Below are 21,687 nucleotides of genomic sequence, written 5' to 3'. Positions count from 1 at the left end.
TTTATGTTGTTTGAAAATTATAAAATAAACACTAAAGCAAAAGTAGTGATAGACAATGTCCAACAAGAAAGAGTATATGAAAATAAATTCCTAGGTGTGACACTAGACCACCATCTTTTTTTACCACTATTAACAGTATAATTTCTTCATTCATCTGGGCTGGTAAAGATCCAAGAGCTGGTAGAACATTACTGCAGAGGAACAGGTCCCTGGGTGGACGTGGATTGCCCAGCATCACAGGCTACTACTGAGCCGCTAACGCCCACAGGATCATGCTCTGGTTCACCTCACCTCAAAGCAGCTGGTGTAAGACTGAGGCAAAGTCATGCTCTTCTTCTTCACTCCAAGTTCTTGCGTGTAGCGTCCCTACCCCCTTCACAGTTAACCTCTAACCCCATTGTAATAGGCACCTTGAAGATCTGGGCACAGGTCAGGTACCATTTTGGTTGGTCTTCCCTCCCCCAAGCAACTCTGGTATGTAACAATCATTTTTTATGCCAGCCACGATGGCTCCTCAGTATTCCTTGCTAGAAAGGAGAGGTCTCTGCCACCTGGGAGATTTGTTTATGTATAGATGGGCTATTTGCCAGTTTCGATCAACTGTGTGCAGCCTTTAACTTAGATCGTTCTGATTTCTTCAGATAACCTCCAGCTACGAAATTTAGGTAAAACTCACCCCCCCCCCAAAAGGAATTGAATCAAGTGCAACTGGACTTGGTATATATCCATGAAGACCTAAAGGAGAAGACACACTCCTTCCAGGACAGCAACGTACACATTTTGGACAAGGAAGATAGATGGTTTGAAAGAGGGGTGAAGGAAGCCATCTATGCGAAACTGGAAAAACCATCCCTCAACAGAGGAGGAGGTCTGCGACACCACCTATCTCCCACTTACAATGCTGTCCTTTCATTTCTACCCAGGAGACTCAAAAAGCCTAGCCTCCAAGAACAACAGTCGGTCACTAACAGCTCCAATGACTCATGACCACTGAATGGAGCACTAACAAAGTCGAAATTAACACCCCCAACGACCGTCGCTGCTTAACATCAGATCACAAAGAGCCATGCACATCAATAGCTCTGATAACGACGGGCGTTGCTAAACATTGGAACACAAAGAGCCATGGACATCAATAGCTCTGATAACGACTCCAAAGAGGATAAATATCTGAGTTTCATCACCAGCCAGTCAGACTAGCGTGGTCTAGTCAAAAAGGCACGAACTGATGAAGCCTCTTGGATGAGAGGCGAAACGTCTTCACGGATATATACCAAGTCCAGTTGCAATTGATTCAATTCCTTTGGCTAACCATGACCTGGATGAATGAGAACATTCACAGACATGTTGCGGAACAATTTGGGTCTGACACCCTTAAAATGGTGAGGGAATATGAAAGGATGGCTCGGAAGATTGCAGACTACAGAAACCACTTGCGATTCAATCTGAGACGCAGACAACACAGGCTCATACCCACTAGCCTGCGCCTGTGTACCACAATGAAAAGACATAATAGAGCAGACAGAATCATAGAGAAGGCACAGAATCAACTCCTGAATGAAAGAGTGAGACAGGTCCATTTCACTATTGAAGGGCTGAAGGAAAAATCTGACCAACTACTCCAGCAACTGACATCCCACTTGCCTGGTGCAGTCTTGGAGAGGATCACTGATTTCATCAAGAAAGCCCAACTATCTTAACACCACAAAACCAAAGAAAGGCAGACAAGGAAGTTTCAAAACTCACAACGACGAACCAACAACACTAGCCAAGCAGATATACTTACCTGGAGACAAAAGACAGAACATCCCACACAAAACTGAACGCAGAACAGATGGATCAAGAATCTGTCGGACAAGGTACTTACCCAATCAGAGAAGGAGGTCTTAGCCAAAGGACTGACACCCAAACAACTACCTATAGTTGACCTCATCACATCCACAGAATCAACTATAAGGAAAAACAATCTAACGGAAACTGAGGCGGAACAGCTTAGGTTAAAGGTATCAGCAGCTGTGTGCAATGCGAAACTCCTTCTAACCTAACCATGGAGGAAAGGAAAGCAGTGACAGCCCTGAGCAAGGATGAAAACATCACTATCCTTCCAGCAGATAAGGGGAGATGCACGGTTATCCTCAACACACCAGACTACCACGCCAAGATCACGTCATTACTCAGCGACACCGACACCTATGAACCTCTGAGACGCGATCCAACTAGTGGTTAGAAGAGGAGAATAATAGAATACCTACAGAAACTACAGAAAGGAGGAACCATTGATCGGATACAATACCACCGTCTCTACCCACAAGATAACATTCCATGCATATATGGACTCCCTAAGAGCCATAAAGATGGAACCCCCCCTCCGGCCCATCGTCAGCTGCATAAACTCGGTCACTTACAACATTGCCAAACATATAGCCAACATCTTGACCCCTTTAGTGGGCGAAACACCTCACCATATCCAAAACTCCATTGACTTCGTGGACAAGGTCCAAGGCGTAAAACTGGAACCGAATGAAACCATGGTATCCTACGACGTGACCTCGTTATTCACCTGCATCCCAACCATGGAGGCTTTGGAAACTGTGAGGCAACGTTTGCTATGGGATGACACCCTCCACGATAGGACCAACCTCAGCCCAGACCAGATTTGCCAACTACTGGACCTTTGCCTGAACACTACATATTTCCAATTCAGGGGCCAGTTTTACAGACAGAAACACAGCTGTGCAATGGGCTCACCAGTATCTCCCATTGTGGCCAACTTATATATGGAAGAGGTAGAATACAGGGCCCTGGACTCCTTCAGAGGAACACCTCCGAACCACTGGTTCAGATATGTGGACGACACATGGGTCAAAATCCAAACACAAGAGGTGCAAGCGTTTACCAAACACATCAACTCAGTGGACAAGAACATTAAGTTCACAAGGGAAGACGTAAAGAACAACAGTTTGCCCTTCTTGGACTGTAACGTCCACATTGGGGAAGACAGGAGCCTCCACACTGTGGTTTACAGGAAACCTGCACACACAGACCAATATCTACTTTTCGACTCACACCACCAGCTGGAACACAAACTGAGCGTCATCAGAACTCTGCAACACAGAGCTGACAATGTGCCCAGCAGCACTCAGGCCCAACGGGAAGAACACAAACACCTGAGGGGAGCTTTAAAAACCTGCGGCTACCCCAGTTGGACCTTTGTGAAAACTGCAACACATTCCAGAAAGACCAACCAGGTGAGTGATGAGGAGAAAAGGAACAGAAGGAATAACATAGTCATCCATATGTTTCTGGGGTCTCCGAGAAACTCAGGAGAATTTTTAACAAACACCGCATCCCGGTATACTTCAAACCCAGCAACACACTCAAAGACTGGTTCATCCCAAAGACCGTGTACCACACACCCGGAAAAGCAATCTGGTGTATGCCGTACAATGCAATGAAGATTGCACTGACCTATACATAGGAGAAACCAAACAACCACTACACAAACAGATGGACCAACACAGAAGGCCAAACTCCTCAGGACAAGACTCAGCAGTCTATCTACACCTAAAGGAGAAGACACACTCCTTCCAGGACAGCAACGTACACATTTTGGACAGGGAAGATAGATGGTTTGAAAGAGGGGTGAAGGAAGCCATCTATGTGAAACTGGAAAAACCATCCCTCAACAGAGGAGGAGGTCTGCAACACCACCTATCTCCCACTTACAATGCTGTCCTTTCATCTCTACCCAGGAGACTCAAGAAGCTTAGCCTCCAAGAACAAAGTCGAAACTAACACCCCCAACGACCGTCGCTGCTTAACATCGGATCACAAAGAGCCATGCACATCAATAGCTCTGATAACGATGGGCGTTGCTAAACATCGTAACACAAAGAGCCATGGACATCAATAGCTCTGATAACGGCTCCAAAGAGGATAAATATCTGCGTTTCATCACCAGCCAGTCAGACTAGCGTGGTCTAGTCAAAAAGGCACGAACTGATGAAGCCTCTTGGATGAGAGGCGAAACGTCTTCACGGATATATACCAAGTCCAGTTGCACTTGATTCAATTCCTTTGGATAACCATGACCTGGATGAATGAGAACATTCACAGTCACTCCCCCCTCTTCCCTCAAATCCCCCCTCATAGTAGCATAGACTTATTACTCAAGGTGGGAACCTTATCCAAGGCCATGTCTCCCATTTCTATGACCTTTTACCCCCAGCGGATGAGTCGGTCATTAACAAAATTAAGAGTTTGTTGGGAAAAAGAACTGCAGATTACTTTCTCAGATGCTTTCTGGAAAAAGGCTCTGGAAACTGTCAACTCTTCTGCTAGTTGTGCTAGGCTCAGTCTCATACAGTTCAAAGTAGTTCATAGACTCCATTACAGCAAGGCTAAGCTCGCCAAACTTTACCCAAGCAAAGTGGAGGAAAATTGTGAAAGATGTTCCCTAGCCCCTTGCAATTTGGCTCATATGTCCTGGTCATGTCCCAAACTAACTGGCTACTGGCATTCATTTTTTTTAACATGATTTCAGTAATTTTGAAGTTGAAAATCTGTCCACCCCCTCACATAGCAATCTTTAGTAGACCCCCAGATGAAATCACTACAACAGCTATCCAATCTATTGCCTTTGCCTCTTTAATTGCCTGTAGAAAAATCGTCATTCTTTGGAAATCCTCTTAGCCATCCTCTATTAAAGTGTGGCTAAGGAAAATTTTCTTTCTATTTAAACTGGAAAAATTAAAGTTTAAACTGAGGAGATCCTCTGATATGTTTTACTCTCTCTGGAAACCACTGATGTTAAAAAAATATATATCATACAGTCTTTCAACTGTAATTGTTCAGTTCGATTTGTTTTTCTTGAAAAAAAAACATTTCCTACAAGCCACCGTCAGCCCAGCAATTGGCAATTGCCAACATATCCCCCCGCACATCGCCCATTTTCATCAAACGCAATCATGGAAGAGCTTGCTGCGAGGAAGAATACAAACTCCCCTGTTTGGGATTATTTTGGTTTTAAACAGGATGCAACTGGCAAGCCGATGGACCTAAATGAAGTAATTTGCCGTCTTTGCAAACAAGCAGTGCCAGCAAAATATTCTAACACTACCAATTTGCACAAGCATTAATGTGAAAATCGAATTTTACTGACACATTACAGCCTAAAGGCTACTCTTCTTCAATAAAATCAATCACCTTGAGATCTTTGCTAAGCAATAAACTGTAAAGATGTGCTGAACAGCTGTCCCAGATGACTTGAAAAAAAAAAGAAGAAAAGTTGAGCCAGAGAAGGACGCCTCTGCTTGCAGGCTCCAAATTAACAAAACCGGTGGGGATAACATAACTATGCTATATGATGATCAGGGTGCACAACTGCACATACAGTTTTGGTCTAGTTCGCAAATAGGATTTATAAATTGATATTGCTTTTCAGCACCAATCGATCGGACAGCAACCACTAAAGACGGCTTAACTGTCATTTAGTCAGTGCCCTGTTTGTGAAAGACTTGTCGGAAATCAGTGCAACAAGAATGTGCATAAGACCCAACTCCAACTGCCAGTTCCCACTGCACACGCCCTGAATTGCACTTTACAGGTGAATTATTTACCGAACTGAATTCTCAAAGATGCAGATGTTTAAAATAGCAAAATAAAAGGACAAAAATCATGCAAAAAATAGCCCAAAAAAAACAAACAACCGCTGATTGGAGGTAGCAAATCACCATTATATTCATGCAATTGCCCAAGCCTAGTAACTAATGCAATGACATTTTACCTGTCCAAGGATGTGATTCCCATAAAAACCATGGAAAATGAGGGTTTCAAAACACTGCTCAAAATGGTGCAGTATCAGATACCCAGCCGCAAACATTTTTCCAACATGGCCATTCCACGGCTGTACTCCGGATGACGCAACAAGAGTCAAGACAATTTCAAAACATCCACAACAAGTGATTTATGGTCTAGCCGCACTTCAGAACCTTATGAGTTTGGCGATTCATGTCATTCACGACTGAAGTCTTTTTTTCTTTTTTAGATTTTGTTACCTTGTAGGGCTATATTTTTTAAATAGAGGAATTAGTTGTACTGTTCAGTAACTTGCAAAATACTCTTAAAAACCAATGTCAAAAAGAATCGTGATGAAAAAGAATCGTGATAAGATCGTGGAGCTTGATCCTGCCTGAAAAAAATATATGTTTTTGCCATATCATCCACCCCACTTGCATCTATATAAGAGCAAAGCATCAACGAAAATAAATGTTTTATTGTGGGAGTGCAGGAATGAGGAGATGGAGAGATCGAGTCGAGTCAATTCCGTTTACTCGCCACACAAAATGACACCGATACAGCACAATCTCTCCTGGCAACCAGCTAACCAACCGCTAGGATGCTGCAAACATGGCTCCACCCCGGAAACACTCTAAGCAGTGCCTACGTCAGCACTCTGAATGTCTGCCTTAAAGGAGCAGCAGCCCCTGCTGAATCTAACCTCAAATGTGTATCACCACACTGCCTCCCCCCCAGAATTCACCATCACGAAAAAATGCAAAACAGTAATGTAACACAACAGTACTCAGTGAAACACAAACAGCCAACAGGCGAACAGTCCTCCGTGAAACAGTCAATGTCTCGGGGGGGGGGGGGGGGGGGGGACCAGGCGGCCAAAACGGCTGCGCTGAATGGGTATGGGGGCGGGAGCAGGGGACAGAGCCGGAGCCCGGGCAGGGGCCAAGGCTGGACCAGGGGCCTGAGAAGGGGGGTGTCCACGCTGCGACAGGGCCAGTTCGACCGGCCCACCCTGGTCCAAATGGACAGGCTTGAAACGGTCCACCGAAACCTGCTCCAGCTTGCCCCCCATGTCCACCACAAAGTTCTTCGGCCCCGCTTCCAGGACGTGGAAGGGCCCGTCATAGGGGGGCTGCAGGGGGGTACGGTAGCTGTCGTGGCGGATGAAGACATACCTGGCCGACAGCAGATTCTTGGGGACGTAGGACTGAGGGAGGCAGTGGTGAGATGTAGGGATCGGAGCGAAAGCGTTGGCACTGTCCCGGGCCACAGCCCGATGAGAAGCTGCTGACCAGGAGGCCACAGCGTCTGGGAGAAACTCACCCGGGACACGCAGTGGCTGGCCGTAAACCAGCTCAGCAGACGAGGACTGGAGGTCTTCCTTGGGGGCAAAGCGAAGGCTGAGCATGACCCACGGGAGGCCATCGACCCAGTTGCTGTCCGTGAGGCTGGCACGAAGAGCGGCCTTCATAGACCGATGAAACCGCTCACAAAGTCCGTTGACCTGTGGGTTGTACGCTGTGGTGCGGTGGAGCTTCACTCCCAGCCCCTCCGTGACTGCAGTCCAGAGCTCCGACGTGAACTGCCCCTGTCAGAGGTGAGGTCAGCCAGCGTGCCAAAACGGGCCACCCAGGACCCGATGAACAACCGGACCACCTCAGTAGACATGGTCGATGACAGGGGAACAGCTTCCGGCCACCTGGTGGTCCTGTCCACCATGGTGAGAAATGAGTGAACCCGTGGGCGGGGGGCCCACCAGGTCCACATTCACATGGTCAAAACGCTTCTCGGGCACCAGGAATGGCACCAAGAGGGCTTTGGTATGATGGTGTACTTTGGAACGTTGGCACGCCACGCAGGAGTCTGCCCAGGCCTTGACGTCCTTCCTGAGGCTGGGCCAGATGAACTTGGCCCCCACCAGCTTAGTGGACACCTTCACACCCGGGTGGGAAAGGCCATGGATAACGTCAAAAACACAGCGCCGCCAGCTGGTGGGCACCATGGGGCGGGGCTGGCCCATGGAAACGTTGCAGACGAGTGTGGCGTTGGCGCTGTCAAACACCACATCCTTCAACCGCAGCCCCGTGGCGGCCGTCTGATAGGACTGGATGTCTGCGTCAGCGGCTTGGTCTGCAGCCATGGCAGCGTAATCGAGTCCCAAGTGAACGGACCCTGCCACCGCCCGGGAGAGGCAGTCAGCAACCAAGTTGTCCTTGCCAGCCACGTGCCGGATGTCCATGGTAAACTCCGAGGTGGCAGAGAGCTGACGCTGTTGGCGCCCGGACCACGGCTCGGAGGTCTTGGCCATGGCAAATGTCAGCGGCTTGTGGTCGACCAAGGCAGTGAAACGGCGGCTTTCCAACAGGAACCTGAAGTGTCGGGAGGCAAGGAAGAGACCCAGGAGCTCCCGGTCGAAGGTGCTGTACTTCCGCTCGTTGTCCTTAAGCTGTTTGGTAAAGAAGGCAAGGGGCTGCCAGGCGCCGCCCACCCACTGCTCGCACATCGCCCCGACCGCATAGTCAGAGGCGTCGGTCGTGAGAGCAATTGGGGCAGTGGGGGACGGGTGCGCCAGCAAAGCGGCATTGGCCAGCACAGCCTTGGCGTCGTCAAAAGCCTCGTCCACCCCTGGAGACCAGTCTACCTCGCCCTTGGCTTCCTTGCCCCTTAGGGCCTTGTACAAGGGCCACATGCGGTGAGCTGCGTGGGGAATGAACCTGTTATAACAGTTCACCATGCCCAAGAACTCCTGCAGGGACTTCACAGTGCGGGGGCGTGGAAAACTGGCAACGGCATCCACTCTGGCAGGAAGCAGAACAGCTCCTTGCGGGGGGAGATGCGGTGGCCAAGAAAGTCGATGGATGACAGGCCAAACTGGCACTTGGCTGGGTTGACTATGAGCCCATGCGCACTGAGCCGTTCGAACAACTGCCGGAGCTGCGTCAGGTGATCCTCCACGGATGCGCTGGCCACGAGAATGTCATCCAAGTAAACAAACAAGAACGGCATATCCCCTAGCACAGAGTCCATCAGCTGCTGGAACGTCTGCGCTGCCCCCTTGAGACCGAAGGGCACGTCCTGAGGGTGGACCGGTACCTGGTGGTAGCCCCGCACCAAATCTACTTTGGAAAAGATGGTGGCCCCCGCCAGGTGGGCGGAGAAGTTCTGTATGTGCAGGACGGGGTACCGGTCAGGGGTTGTGGCGTTGTTCAGGTGACGAAAATCGACGCAGGGGCGCCAACCGCTATCAGCCTCGGAAACCATGTGCAGGGGGGAGGCCCACGGGCTGTCCAAGCAGCACACAATGCCAAGGCGTTCCATGGTGGCAAACTCCACCCTGGCGATCGCAAGCTTAGCAGAGTCGAGGCGCCGAGCACGTGTGTAGACCGCGGGTCCGTCGGTGGCAATATGGTGCTCCACACCGTGCTTGGCCACCGCTGACGAAAATGTAGGTGTGGTGAGGTCAGGGAACTCTGCGAGCAGTCGTTGATACGTATCTCCGGCGGCGAGCATGTTTGACAGGCCGAGTGTCCGTACACCTCCCAGTGTGCACGGGTATGTAGCGCAAGAGACAGCACCGATCAAGCGACAGTTTGTAACATCCACTAGCAGCCTGAAGGCGCACAGGAAGTCCACGCCCAGGAGGGGAACCGACACAGCGGCCATAACGAAGTCCCAGCCGAAACGCCACCCGCTGAAACACACCTCCACATACCTGGTGCCGTAGGTACGTATGGGCGTGCCGTTCAGTTCACGGCATCCATCGGGGGGCCTTGTCCGCCGGCCATGGTGTCTGCAGCCGATGCAGGCAGGATGCTACGCTGAGCGCCCGAATCAACCAGCAGCCGCTGGCCAGATAAGGCGTCCTTGATAAACAACAGCCTGCTGTTCTTGCCGGCGCTCATAGCTGCTATTGAGCGCCGGCCCTGGCGTTTCCCTGGACGCTGAAGCTGCATGGCGGGCGACACTGCTTGGCCCTGGCACCAAACCTATTGTGGTAATAACACAACCCGCTGTCACGCTGGCGGTGGGCAGCCACTGCAGCCGCGGTGCCCGCTGCGTCCTCCAGAGGCGGGGGCGAGGTCTGGGTGGGGAGCATCGCATGAACGAACTGCTGCCGGTTGGCGAGGAAAATCCTGTCCGCTTCCACACCCAGAGCATGGTAGTCTTTGGTGGAGGAGAGGGGGGAGCTGGCTAGCACTGTGTGCACAGGCGCTGGGAGCTGCCGCAGAAAAATATGGGTGAAAATGAAGGAAGGGTCCGCCAATGTGGGAGTGCAGGAATGAGGAGACGGAGAGATCGAGTCGAGTCAATTCCGTTTACTCGCCACACAAAACGACACCGATACAGCACAATCTCTCCTGGCAACCAGCTAACCGCTAGGCTGCTGCAAACATGGCTCCACCCCGGAAACACTCTTAAGCAGTGCCTACATCAGCACTCTGAATATCTGCCTTAAAGGAGCAGCAGCCCCTGCTGAATCTACCCTCAATTGTGTATCACCACATTATAATATTAATTTCAATGACAATTTCTTTGCTATTTGAACAATACTTAAAGACAAGTTCTCTCGCATGCATATTTAAAGGTTCAATCCACAATTGATGCACAAAGCAGCTGTCCCTTCTGCTGTTGCTTTTGTAGATTTCACAAATGTTCGCTTTATTAACTACTACTACTACTACTTTTGGCTGCTCCCATAAGGGGGCGTCACAGCGGATCATCCGTTTCCATCTCTTCCTGTCCTCTGCATCTTCCTCTTGTCACACCAGCCACCCGCTTGTCCTTCCTCACCACATCCATAAATTCCCTTCTTTTTTTGGATTTTCCCCCTTCGTCTCTAGCAGAAATCTAGATCGCTAGATCTAGCAGCATATTATGTGAAAGATTAATCTGTGAAGCACAAACAATTTAAACGAACAGAATAATAAAATAATAAGGCTCTGTTCTTGTATGCCTGTCCTTACTGAACAGATGGCACCGCCAAACAAAAAAATGTCAAATTGGGCACAATTACTACCACTTCCAGACAAACAAGCCAAGACCAAACCAAAACCATTTTTTAAATAAACAAAGTGCTGTATGAAAGGGAAAAAAATACACTGAACCGCTCCACAATAAACTTAAATCCTACTGGTTTGTATTTAAGAAAATGAACATATCCTGTCCACGCAGATATGTTAATTTTACTCCTGACAGGACTGCTTCTTCCTTTGTTGTGCCAGCCCTGTTGTGGTAGAAAAGTTCATATATGTGAGCTCCGGAGAAATGGTATACAAAACATTGTCAGTAAATAAATGTCTAATCAGTTAAGTTTTTAATGGCAATTAATTGATTAATCATTAACATCCCTAATATAAACGACTTACTCAAGTTAAAAAACAGCCTCACCTGCCAGACAATCTCTCAGGTTTTCACGTTACAAGATAATGTCTGGTTACACACTGCATTTAGAATATTTAGAAAAGGCAGCCCATCCAGAATTTGGGTCACTTCAGTCAGCAGTGTTGAGCCCTAATTTTCATACCTTCTTCATTCTGAATTACGCTAACTAGCGGATTCTGTGAAACAAAGAGAAATTGCTTTATATGGGCTATTAAAAAACTCGGTGGCTATAATTTTGTAATCATTGGCTTGCATTTTGTAATGACATGTTGAGAGGGTTCTCTCTATATATCCTAAGTGGTAGGCTATTTGGTGGGCCAGTAGGGCACAGTCTTCCCTCTGGTCCTAATAAACAACAAAAATCCCAATGTCCCAGTGCAGTGACGGGGACACTGTGCTGTAGGAGATGCCGTCCTTCAGATGGGACGTTAAACCGAGGTCCTGACTCACTGTGGTCATTAAAGATCCCATGGCACTTATCGCAAAGAGTCGGGGGTTCCCTGGTGTCCTGGCAAAATTCCCAACCTGGCTCTCTCCATCTGGCCACCTAATCATCCCCCCATGTTAATTGGCTCAATGATTCCTCCCTCTCCACCTCAAGCTCATGTGTGGTGAGCGTCCTGATGTAAAATGGCTGCCGTGCATCACCGAGGTGGTGCTACACATTGGTGGTGGTTGAGGTGAGTTTCCCTCTTCAATGTGAAGCGCTTTGGGTGTCTAGATAAAGTGCTATATAAATATAATCCATTATTATTGTTATTAAATGTAAAACTATAGTACCGTTTTGAGATAAAATTGAGCCCTGAGCTTTGCCCCTTTACATTTTGGCTCCATCTCCAATGAATGAAATAACGAAGACTATGTTACACAAGATTGTTAACAAGCAAAATTAATGCTGTTTTAGGGATGTGACAGATGAAATAATATCGCCAACCATTTTTAGTCCAAGGTTTTCTGTGGACACTGGCCAACAAGGCCATGTCCACGGGAAGTGCTTTTTGACCTGCCAGCTTCTTTTTGGCATGTATTTCGAATCTAAGGAAGCACTAAGAGAGCTCCCCTTCTGAGTGCACCTCACATTTAAACACTTTGGGAGGCAGGAATTTTTTTTTTTGCTCATAAATGTCACTTTTTTCAACCAACCGATGAAAATAGAGGAAGAGGCAGGACTTGAAAGGCCAACAAATATGGCAGACGAAAAACTGATTCTTGTGATCTACGATATAGCTAACATCAGAGGGCTACCATGATCAAAATATCGAGTCAAAAACCACCAACACTGACAATGATTAAATTATAACTAACTGTAAATTCACAGAAATTCAAAAAGTTGGTAGAAAATGTAATCAAGGTGGAAGGTGAGCGAGTAAACTCCTGTGAATGATGAGTCTCGATTAGCATATCAAAAAACTGAATGATAATTGAAGGTCAACAAGTCCAAATTAGCACATAACAAGCTTAAAAAAAACGTAAATTTACCAGAAAGCAGTTAAGGATAAGAGATCAGCTTACTTCTCTGAATTCATATCTAGAAATAACCACAATCCTAAAGTTCTCTTTAGGGTAACCGACTCTGTTATTAATGGACCTTCCGCTTCTTTTTTTGAGCCTGATGTTGAGCTGCTGAAAAATTTCTCACTCAATTTTTTATACAAGGTGGAGAATATCAGTTCTGAAATCCAGTCTGGCCCTTGCATTCATTCCATTCCCCATTTTAATTGTGCCTCTTTTATCCAGTTTCAACCCATTACAATTTCAGTGTTAGTCTCCCGCAGGCTGCCATTCAAATGAATGCTTAACACCGTCAATAAATCCAACCATTTTGTATATACTGTACATTGTACGTATACTGGTATGCTCTGTCATATCGATCTACCTCAGGCATGTATGTAAGTAACCTGCTAACATCTATTTCAGCCTCTCCGATATATTCTTTGCACCACTGCGCCTTATCACTGCTTATTTCACCTGTATACAGTCAATCTTTGTGTATATATCTTAAGATTGTTGTGTTGTTATTCTATGTTAAGTACGCAGATAAAGCCATGAAACTCAAGTCAAATTCCATGTTTGTACAACCCTACATGGTCAATGAACATGATTCTGATATGAACTCCCCCTGCATCTTAGACATCATTCCCACTAATCTGCTCAAGGAGGTATTTTCCACTGTTAGCCTTGTTATTCTGCAAATTTTTTAATAATTCTCTGGTCTCTGGTTCTTTTCCAGACAGTTTTAAGCATGTTTTAAGCAAGTTCACCCATTGCTGAAGAAACCTATTTTAGATCCCCTGTCCTTAAGTAGCTACAGACCAATCTCCAAATTATCTTTTTTATCTACGGTTCTAGAGAAAGTAATTTAATCTCAAACGAATATCTTGTATCAGAATCAGAATACTTTATTCATCCCCAAGGGGGAAATTGGGTTCTATTACAGACACACACTCTAATAAGAAAAAACTAGAAAACAACAAGATACAAGATAGAACAGAAACAAATAGAAACAAGAAAAACAAAAACAAACAAAAATAAAAGATAAAATAAGAAATAGAAATAAGAACAAAATATATAAACAAACATGGTGCGCATAACAATCTATCTATACTGCACTGTCGCAGTACAAAACAAACAGCACAAACAAAGCCCGACAGGGTAAAACAAGTCGAAGGGCCAGTCCGATGACCATTAACTGCAAGTGTCTGACACTGAGGGAGGAGTTGTAAAGTCTGATGAATACTAATAGTGTTTTTAACAGTGTCCAGTCTTGTTTTAGAGCACTTCATAGTACTGAGACAGCTCTAGTTAGGGTTACTAATGACCTACTGCTGACTGCAGACAGAGGTGTCTGCTCAATCTTAGTTCTTTTAGACTGAAGTGCTGCACTTAACAGTTGATCACAGTATCCTCTTATATCACTTGGAGACCCGGGTAGGCATCGAGGACTCAGCTCTCAGTTTATTACGCTCATACCTCTCCAACACAACTTTTTCTATTGTTCTGGGTAATTACTCAAAATGGTTCAGTTGAGTTGTGGTGTCCCTCAAGGCACTGTTCTTGGCCCGCTTCTGTTTGCTATATACATGCCGCCTCTTGGCCAGATCATTCAAACTCATATGTTTTACCATTTTTTGGCTGATGACACTCGGTTATACATGCCACTAAAACCCACAGATGCTAGCAGCCTAGCAAATCTCACAATTTGCCTTTCTGGTATTAAATCCTGGATGTCTCAAATCTTTCTTAAATTTAATGATGATAAATCTGAGGTCATTGTGTTCAGTTCCCCAAATTCCATCAGCCCTTTCGGTACTGATCTTGGTGGTCTGTCAAATAAGCAGGCTACTAGGAATCTTGGGGTAATATTTGACGCTAACTTCTATTTTGACAATCAAGTCAAAAATGTTGTTCAGTCATGTTTCTTCCAGCTCAAGATAATCTATAAAATTAGGTCATTTTTATCAATGGCTGATCTACAAAAAGTTGCACATGCTTTTACCTTTAGACGGTTTTCCTGTTTACAAACATTACTGGGTGCGTGCGCAGCCAGGGGGCAAAACTGCTTTGGTAGCTCTCAAAAGATAATGACATGCATAATCTTTTGAGAGCTACCAAAGCGGTTCAACAATGAAAATGTTCAACATTTCCCACCCATCCTTTTGGCGATTTCTGCAGTTTATTGCACAACAACTGCGCGTTATCGCTGCTATATCTGAGCTCTATCTTGGTTAAAATCTCTGCACTGTAGCTACTTTCTGCCCCCTAGTTGTGCATGCATCTCTGTGATGACGTTGCACAGAAACCCTCCTATTCTCGGCTTGATTATTGCAACATACTTTTATTGGGCATCAGCCAGGGCTCCTTCCACCATCTGCAGTTGGTACAAAACGCCACTGCACAACCAATTCCCGAGACAAAGAGGCATGATCACATCACCCCTGTGCTTGCCTACCTACACTGGCTCCTTGTTAGATTTTGAATCGATTTAGACATTTTATTGCTCACTTTTAAGGCCTTAAACGGTTGTTCCTAAAAACATCTCTGATTTATTGACCTGGTATGCACCCTCTCAACCATTAAGATCTGTAGCCTTGCTGGTTATTTCCAGGTCACAGGTTGTCACAGAGGGTGATCGGGCTTTTGCTGTTAGAGCCCCCACACTATGGAACTCTCTTCCTACTGAACTCAGACACACTAAGCCTATAGCTTCTTTTAAATCTCGCTTTTTCTCTCTATGAAAGCTTTTGGAAATGTTTGATATTTATTTTTATTTATTTATACTGTTTTTATTTTTGTTCTTATTTATTTATTCTTATTCATTTATTGTTGTTACCGCTTCTTTGCTCATGTCCTTTGGTCTTATTCTTTTTGCCTTGTTAGGTTTTATTTCTTTTGTAAAGCACTTTGCAACATTGTTAAGAAAAGTGCTATATAAATAAAGTTAGACTCACATTCAAAAGTGGGGGCTGGGGGACGTGGGTCGCCCATCTCTGATTAGAGGGCGTTAACATTTTTTTTATTATTATTTCACTACGCGGGTAAGTCCCAATCGGTCAACTGTACGTCAGCATTAGCCCGCCAAATTTCAGGACTGATTTAAAAGAGCAGATGGCATGTTAAGCCATTTTCAACCCATGAAATAACAATTTTATAAATTTGGTAAGAAATGTCAATATTAATAACAATAATAAGGAAGATTTTATTTAATGGTGCCTTTCATGACACTCAAGGTCACCTTACATAACCAAAGCAGTAACACCCGTACTGATGTATTTCATCAACAAACAGTTATATCATTTAGTTTTCAGCTCGAAAAACACATTTCAAGTGTTTAGTACCTCTTTCACCATATTATCTTGTTTGGTTGATGTTCGCTTGCTGTGTACCTTGAAGCTATGTTAACTATTTAGCTAGTTTACCGTTATATTTCTGTTAGTCCTGTCTGGCTTTTCACACTAATGTGCTAATGATGACAGAAATGGAAACGGATGATCCGCTGAGGCGACCCTAACGGGAGCAGCCGAAAGTAGTAGTAGTAGTAGTAGTAGTAGTAGCAGTGCTAATGATGACAGAAAGATTGTAGGCTAGCAACAATAAGCACCCCATGCACTTGGGAAAAGCACTTTTCAAGTGATATTCTAATACATTTTACTCTTTACTATACCGTGACTTTTTCTTGCACATTAGCACTTCTGACATGCTGCCAGTACTGTTTTCTGCCCTCTCCAAATCAGGTTTTCTGGAAGAGTGGTAATGGCCCTAAATAAACTGTAATACCCGGGGAGCACTGGGGGAACAATGTGACGCTCACCTGTTCCCGTTCTTGCCTGCCTGCTTTTCTCTGTCTGCGGCTAGTCTAAGTAATGTTAAATTAACCTTACAATAGTAGCCTGAAGGACAACTGGACAGAGTGTATGTGCAGAGATGCTTAGTTTTGTATACAAGGAACTACGCACATCTCAGCCTGATGACTTCATTGCACCAAACACTAAAGCTAGTGTACATAGTCAAATATGTTTCACTCTAATAATTGAAATTGTTGTCCCCTTGATTAAATACATTTATGTTGTGAACGTCAGAAATATCTCCTAGTATCTTTTATTCACTGCAGAAATTCAGAATGTAATAATGATTTACTGGTACTGGCCGACACACCGGCAACATGTGTATATGGGGAGGGGGGTGCCTCAGTAGCCGAATGGTTACAGCGCATACCACATGGCCACACAGTCACAACCTTGCTGGTTCAATTCCAGCCAGTTACCTTTGTTGCATGTTACACACATCTCCTTCTTGCCCTCATGTCCGGTCTACCTCTCCACTGTCACTGTCTGATAAAAAGGTGAAAAAAAACTAAATCTAAAAATAATAATAATAATAATAATAATAAGGAGTACCGGCACTTTTCCCCCCTACTTCAAGCACAGCACTGTGTCATGAAAAATGGTGCTTTCTGTGGACACAGGCCCTATTAACTACATGATCGACATTAAATTGTTTGTTTCGTCATTGTAGCAAAAAACAACATGGGCGTCCGGAGAGCGTAGCGGTCTATTCCGTTGCCTACCAACACAGGGATCTCTGGTTCGAATCCCTGTGTTACCTCCGGCTTGGTCGGGCGTCTCAACAGACACAATTGGCCGTGCCTGCGGGTGGGAAGCCAGATGTGGCTATGTGTCCTGGTCGCTGCACTAGCGCCTCTTCTGGTCGGTCGGGGCGCCAGTTCAAGGGGGAGGGGGAACTGGGGGGAATAGCGTGATCCACTCACGCGCTACGTCCCCCTGGCGAAACTCCTCACTGTCAGGTGAAAAGAAGCGGCTGGAGACTCCACATGTATGGGAGGAGGCATGCGGTAGTCTGCAGCCTTCCCCGGATCAGCAGAGGGGGTTCGGAGCAGCGAACGGGACGGCTCGGAAGAGTGGGGTAATTGGCCAAGTACAATTGGTGAGCAAAAAGGGGGAACCCACCCCCAAAAAAAACCACATTCGGGGCTAATGACCCCAGGCTAGCGTGTTCAGCCTGGGTCGAGCATCACCAAACCACGGCAAACCGTATTTCAACGCTAGGTTAGCTGTGAACAAGCTAGGTCAGCTGTGAACAAGGTAGGTTTGCTGTGAACAAGGTAGGTTTGCTGTGAACAAGCTAGGTTTGCTGTGAACAAGCTAGGTTTGCTGTGAACAAGCTAGGTTAGCTGGGAACAAGCTAGGTTTGCTGTGAACAAGCTAGGTTTGCTGTGAACAAGCTGGGTTTGCTGTGAACAAGCTAGGTTTGCTGTGAACAAGCTAGGTTTGCTGTGAACAAGCTAGGTTAGCTGGGAACAAGCTAGGTTAGCTGGGAACAAGCTAGGTTTGCTGGGAACAAGCTAGGTTTGCTGGGAACAAGCTAGGTTAGCTGGGAACAAGCTAGGTTAGCTGGGAACAAGCTAGGTTAGCTGTGAACAAGTCCAAAACAAGCGCATGTATTCTAAAGAGCGCGAAAGCCTACAGACACGCGCTCAAAGAATGGAGCAGATCAACCAATCGCGTTTAAAAAACGGAGCCGGTCAACCAATCACGTTCGAGTTTCAATTCGCCCGCTAACCCACATTTAGCGCTTGCTCGCGAGCGCCCCCTCGGGAGACCGCGCCACGTCTCAGGTCGGTGTACGGGTGAAACGCGTTTCTTTTAACGTTTTGAGCTTTGAAGACTCGTCAAGTAACTCCTATCACGCGCCGGACACACAACTCCCGGCTTTGGACGGGAAAACATCGACATTTCTCCAGACGGAGGTGAAAACTGCCCAACCACCACCTTTGCTCCTCCAGCACTATTCAGGTCTTTCTCCGTCTGGGGGAGTTGGTTCGGGCGGCTTACGGCCGTTCCGAGCCGCTGCTGCGCGCGTCCGGACGGCGCCAGAAGGGCCGGTTCCGTCCGGTTTGCGACACGCGAGCGGTGCCGTCAGGGGAGCGCGCCGAAGACAAAACGTAGTTACCTTTCAACGGCGCCGTGTCGGCATCCTCCTCCGCTCGCCGCTCCGCCGAGGCTCCTCGGTAAAATGGCCGCAACAACAGCGACGCTGCTGACGGAGCGGAGAAAGGGGCGGAGGCTCGCCGCGAGGGGAGAAAGGGGCGGGAGCTCCCCGCGCGACGGGGCGGAGGAGAGGGAGAACAGAAACACAAAATCCAGCGGAAACCACCCAACAAACACAACAATCGGCGTGGACGGTCCGCTAACGTGTGGCGGGCCGGTTCACGGTCCTGCACAAATTCTTCCGCGCAAAACCGCGTCTGACGCGGAGGCTGGCCGATGACGTCACCGCGGGGCGGACCGTGTCCAAATTTTTGGAGATTGTAGCAAAACTTTCCACCTTGATGCTTTGGTGGCAAGACCAACGCACCCAGCGGGCTGTAGATACTACATCTCCACACCACTACATGCACTGTACTGCTATAGCAAATATGATATATATATATCACTGATATTTATATTGTTCACAATGACAACCGCTGGTCACAACCACAAGCCTGAAGACTGCATGCAAACAAATGCCCTGTTCATACTAACGTCTCAACCGCTGGCCCATCAAGACCGGAGCTTGCAGACCGACATCCCGTCCTGCACACCTCACTAGGACTCCATGTGACTGGCTGGGGTCTGGCAGCACTTCAGCAACAAGGCACGGACTGTTTTCCATCTTAATCACAGCAGCCAGGTGTTTCTTGTTAGACACAAGAGTTGTGTGTAACAAGCAGATGTGACAGAACAAGAGCTGCATCAACAGATAGTCCAGCATCAATAAGTAGAACTTGGGTTCAAGCAGGTCTCTTGGTTTGGCGGTGCATAAAGGTGCCGACACAGCAGCACTGGAGTCTCTTACCTCCATAATGCCAAGCTGACATCTTGGGCTCTTATTTGGATAAACTTTGATCTGTAAGTGTCTGTGGCTCAAACCTGGGTAGGGGTCAGAAGTCCCCCTAGTCCTCACGACACTGTTTTTGACATGCTACCAATAAAATCCATGAAGATCCATATCTGCGTTCAGTAAATGACAGTAAAGACGAGAGTTTCACATTTTTCCGGTAAAACATTCCCCCCTATTCTGCAGCGCTCTGGTGACGTAACACTGAGCACAAGACTGGAAGAGCCACAGAAGGGTGACCGAGTTCATCTGGACACAACGTTTACTGACAGACACGTTTCATCATCATCTAACTGACCTCTTCAGTCTCACCTGACGGCAGTTGTCCCCACCCTTATAAACAATAGAGTGGCTGCAGTTGTCCCCACCCTTATAAACAATAGAGTGGCTGCAGGTGTCCCCACCCTTATAAACAATAGAGTGACTGCAGGTGTCCCCACCCTTATAAACAACACAGTGACTGCAGGTGTCCCCACCCTTATAAACAACACAGTGACTGCAGGTGTCCCCACCCTTATAAACAATACAGTGACTGCAGGTGTCCCCACCCTTATAAACAATACAGTGACTGCAGGTGTCCCCACCCTTATAAACAATACAGTGACTGCAGGTGTCCCCACCCTTATAAACAATAGAGTGGCTGCAGGTGTCCCCACCCTTATAAACAATAGAGTGACTGCAGGTGTCCCCACCCTTATAAACAACACAGTGACTGCAGGTGTCCCCACCCTTATAAACAACACAGTGACTGCAGGTGTCCCCACCCTTATAAACAATACAGTGACTGCAGGTGTCCCCACCCTTATAAACAATACAGTGACTGCAGGTGTCCCCACCCTTATAAACAATACAGTGACTGCAGGTGTCCCCACCCTTATAAACAATACAGTGACTGCAGGTGTCCCCACCCTTATAAAGACTGCAGGTGTCCCCACCCTTATAAACAATAGAGTGGCTGCAGGTGTCCCCACCCTTATAAACAATGCAGTGACTGCAGGTGTCCCCACCCTTATAAACAATACAGTGACTGCAGGTGTCCCCACCCTTATAAACAATACAGTGACTGCAGGTGTCCCCACCCTTATAAAGACTGCAGGTGTCCCACCCTTATTAACAATACAGTGACTGCAGGTGTCCCACCCTTATATACAATACAGTGAGTCCAGGTGTCCCACCCTTATAAATAGTACAGTGACTACAGGTGTCCCACCCTTATAAACAATACAGTGAGTCCAGGTGTCCCACCCTTATAAACAATACAGTGACTGCAGGTGTCCCCACCCTTATAAACAATACAGTGACTGCAGGTGTCCCACCCTTATAAACAATACAGTGACTGCAGGTGTCCCACCCTTATAAACAATACAGTGACTGCAGGTGTCCCACCCTTATAAACAATACAGTGACTGCAGGTGTCCCACCCTTATAAACAATACAGTGACTGCAGGTGTCCCCACCCTTATAAACAATACAGTGACTGCAGGTGTCCCCACCCTTATAAACAATACAGTGACTGCAGGTGTCCCACCCTTATAAACAATACAGTGACTGCTGGTGTCCCCACCCTTATACACAATACAGTGAGTCCAGGTGTCCCACCCTTATAAAGACTGCAGGTGTCCCCACCCTTATAAACAATACAGTGACTGCAGGTGTCCCACCCTTATAAAGACTGCAGGTGTCCCCACCCTTATAAACAATACAGTGAGTCCAGGTGTCCCACCCTTATAAATAGTACAGTGACTGCAGGTGTCCCACCCTTATAAAGACTGCAGGTGTCCCCACCTTTATAAACAATACAGTGAGTCCAGGTGTCCCACCCTTATAAATAGTACAGTGACTGCAGGTGTCCCCACCCTTATAAACAATACAGTGACTGCAGGTGTCCCCACCCTTATAAACAATACAGTGACTGCAGGTGTCCCCACCCCTATAAACAATACAGTGACGGCAGGTGTCCCCACTCTTATAAACAATACAGTGACTGCAGGTGTCCCCACCCTTATAAACAATACAGTGACTGCAGGTGTCCCCACCCTTATAAACAATACAGTGACTGCAGGTGTCCCCACCCTTATAAACAATACAGTGACTGCAGGTGTCCCCACCCTTATA

General features: G+C 46.8%; 1 protein-coding gene across 2 annotated transcripts in view; it reads right to left on the bottom strand.

Moving 5' to 3' along the window:
• The window catches only part of ccdc71 (coiled-coil domain containing 71), a 56,079-nt gene extending 37,290 nt beyond the window's left edge, over positions 1–18,789 (bottom strand). The window contains exon 1 of one of the 2 annotated variants that reach the window (XM_056273964.1): positions 18,646–18,789. The gene's annotated coding sequence lies outside the window, so the exon portion shown is untranslated. The remainder of the gene's footprint in view (positions 1–18,645) is intronic. The other variant, XM_056273963.1, reaches the window with a different exon arrangement.
• Positions 18,790–21,687: the final 2,898 nt, after the last annotated feature.

The sequence above is a fragment of the Lampris incognitus genome, chromosome 2 (genome assembly GCF_029633865.1).
Source record: "Lampris incognitus isolate fLamInc1 chromosome 2, fLamInc1.hap2, whole genome shotgun sequence".
In the NCBI taxonomy this organism is placed as follows: Eukaryota; Metazoa; Chordata; class Actinopteri; order Lampriformes; family Lampridae; genus Lampris; species Lampris incognitus.
The sequence above is the reverse complement of the archived record's forward strand: the minus strand, read 5'-3'. Positions and strand labels throughout refer to the sequence as shown.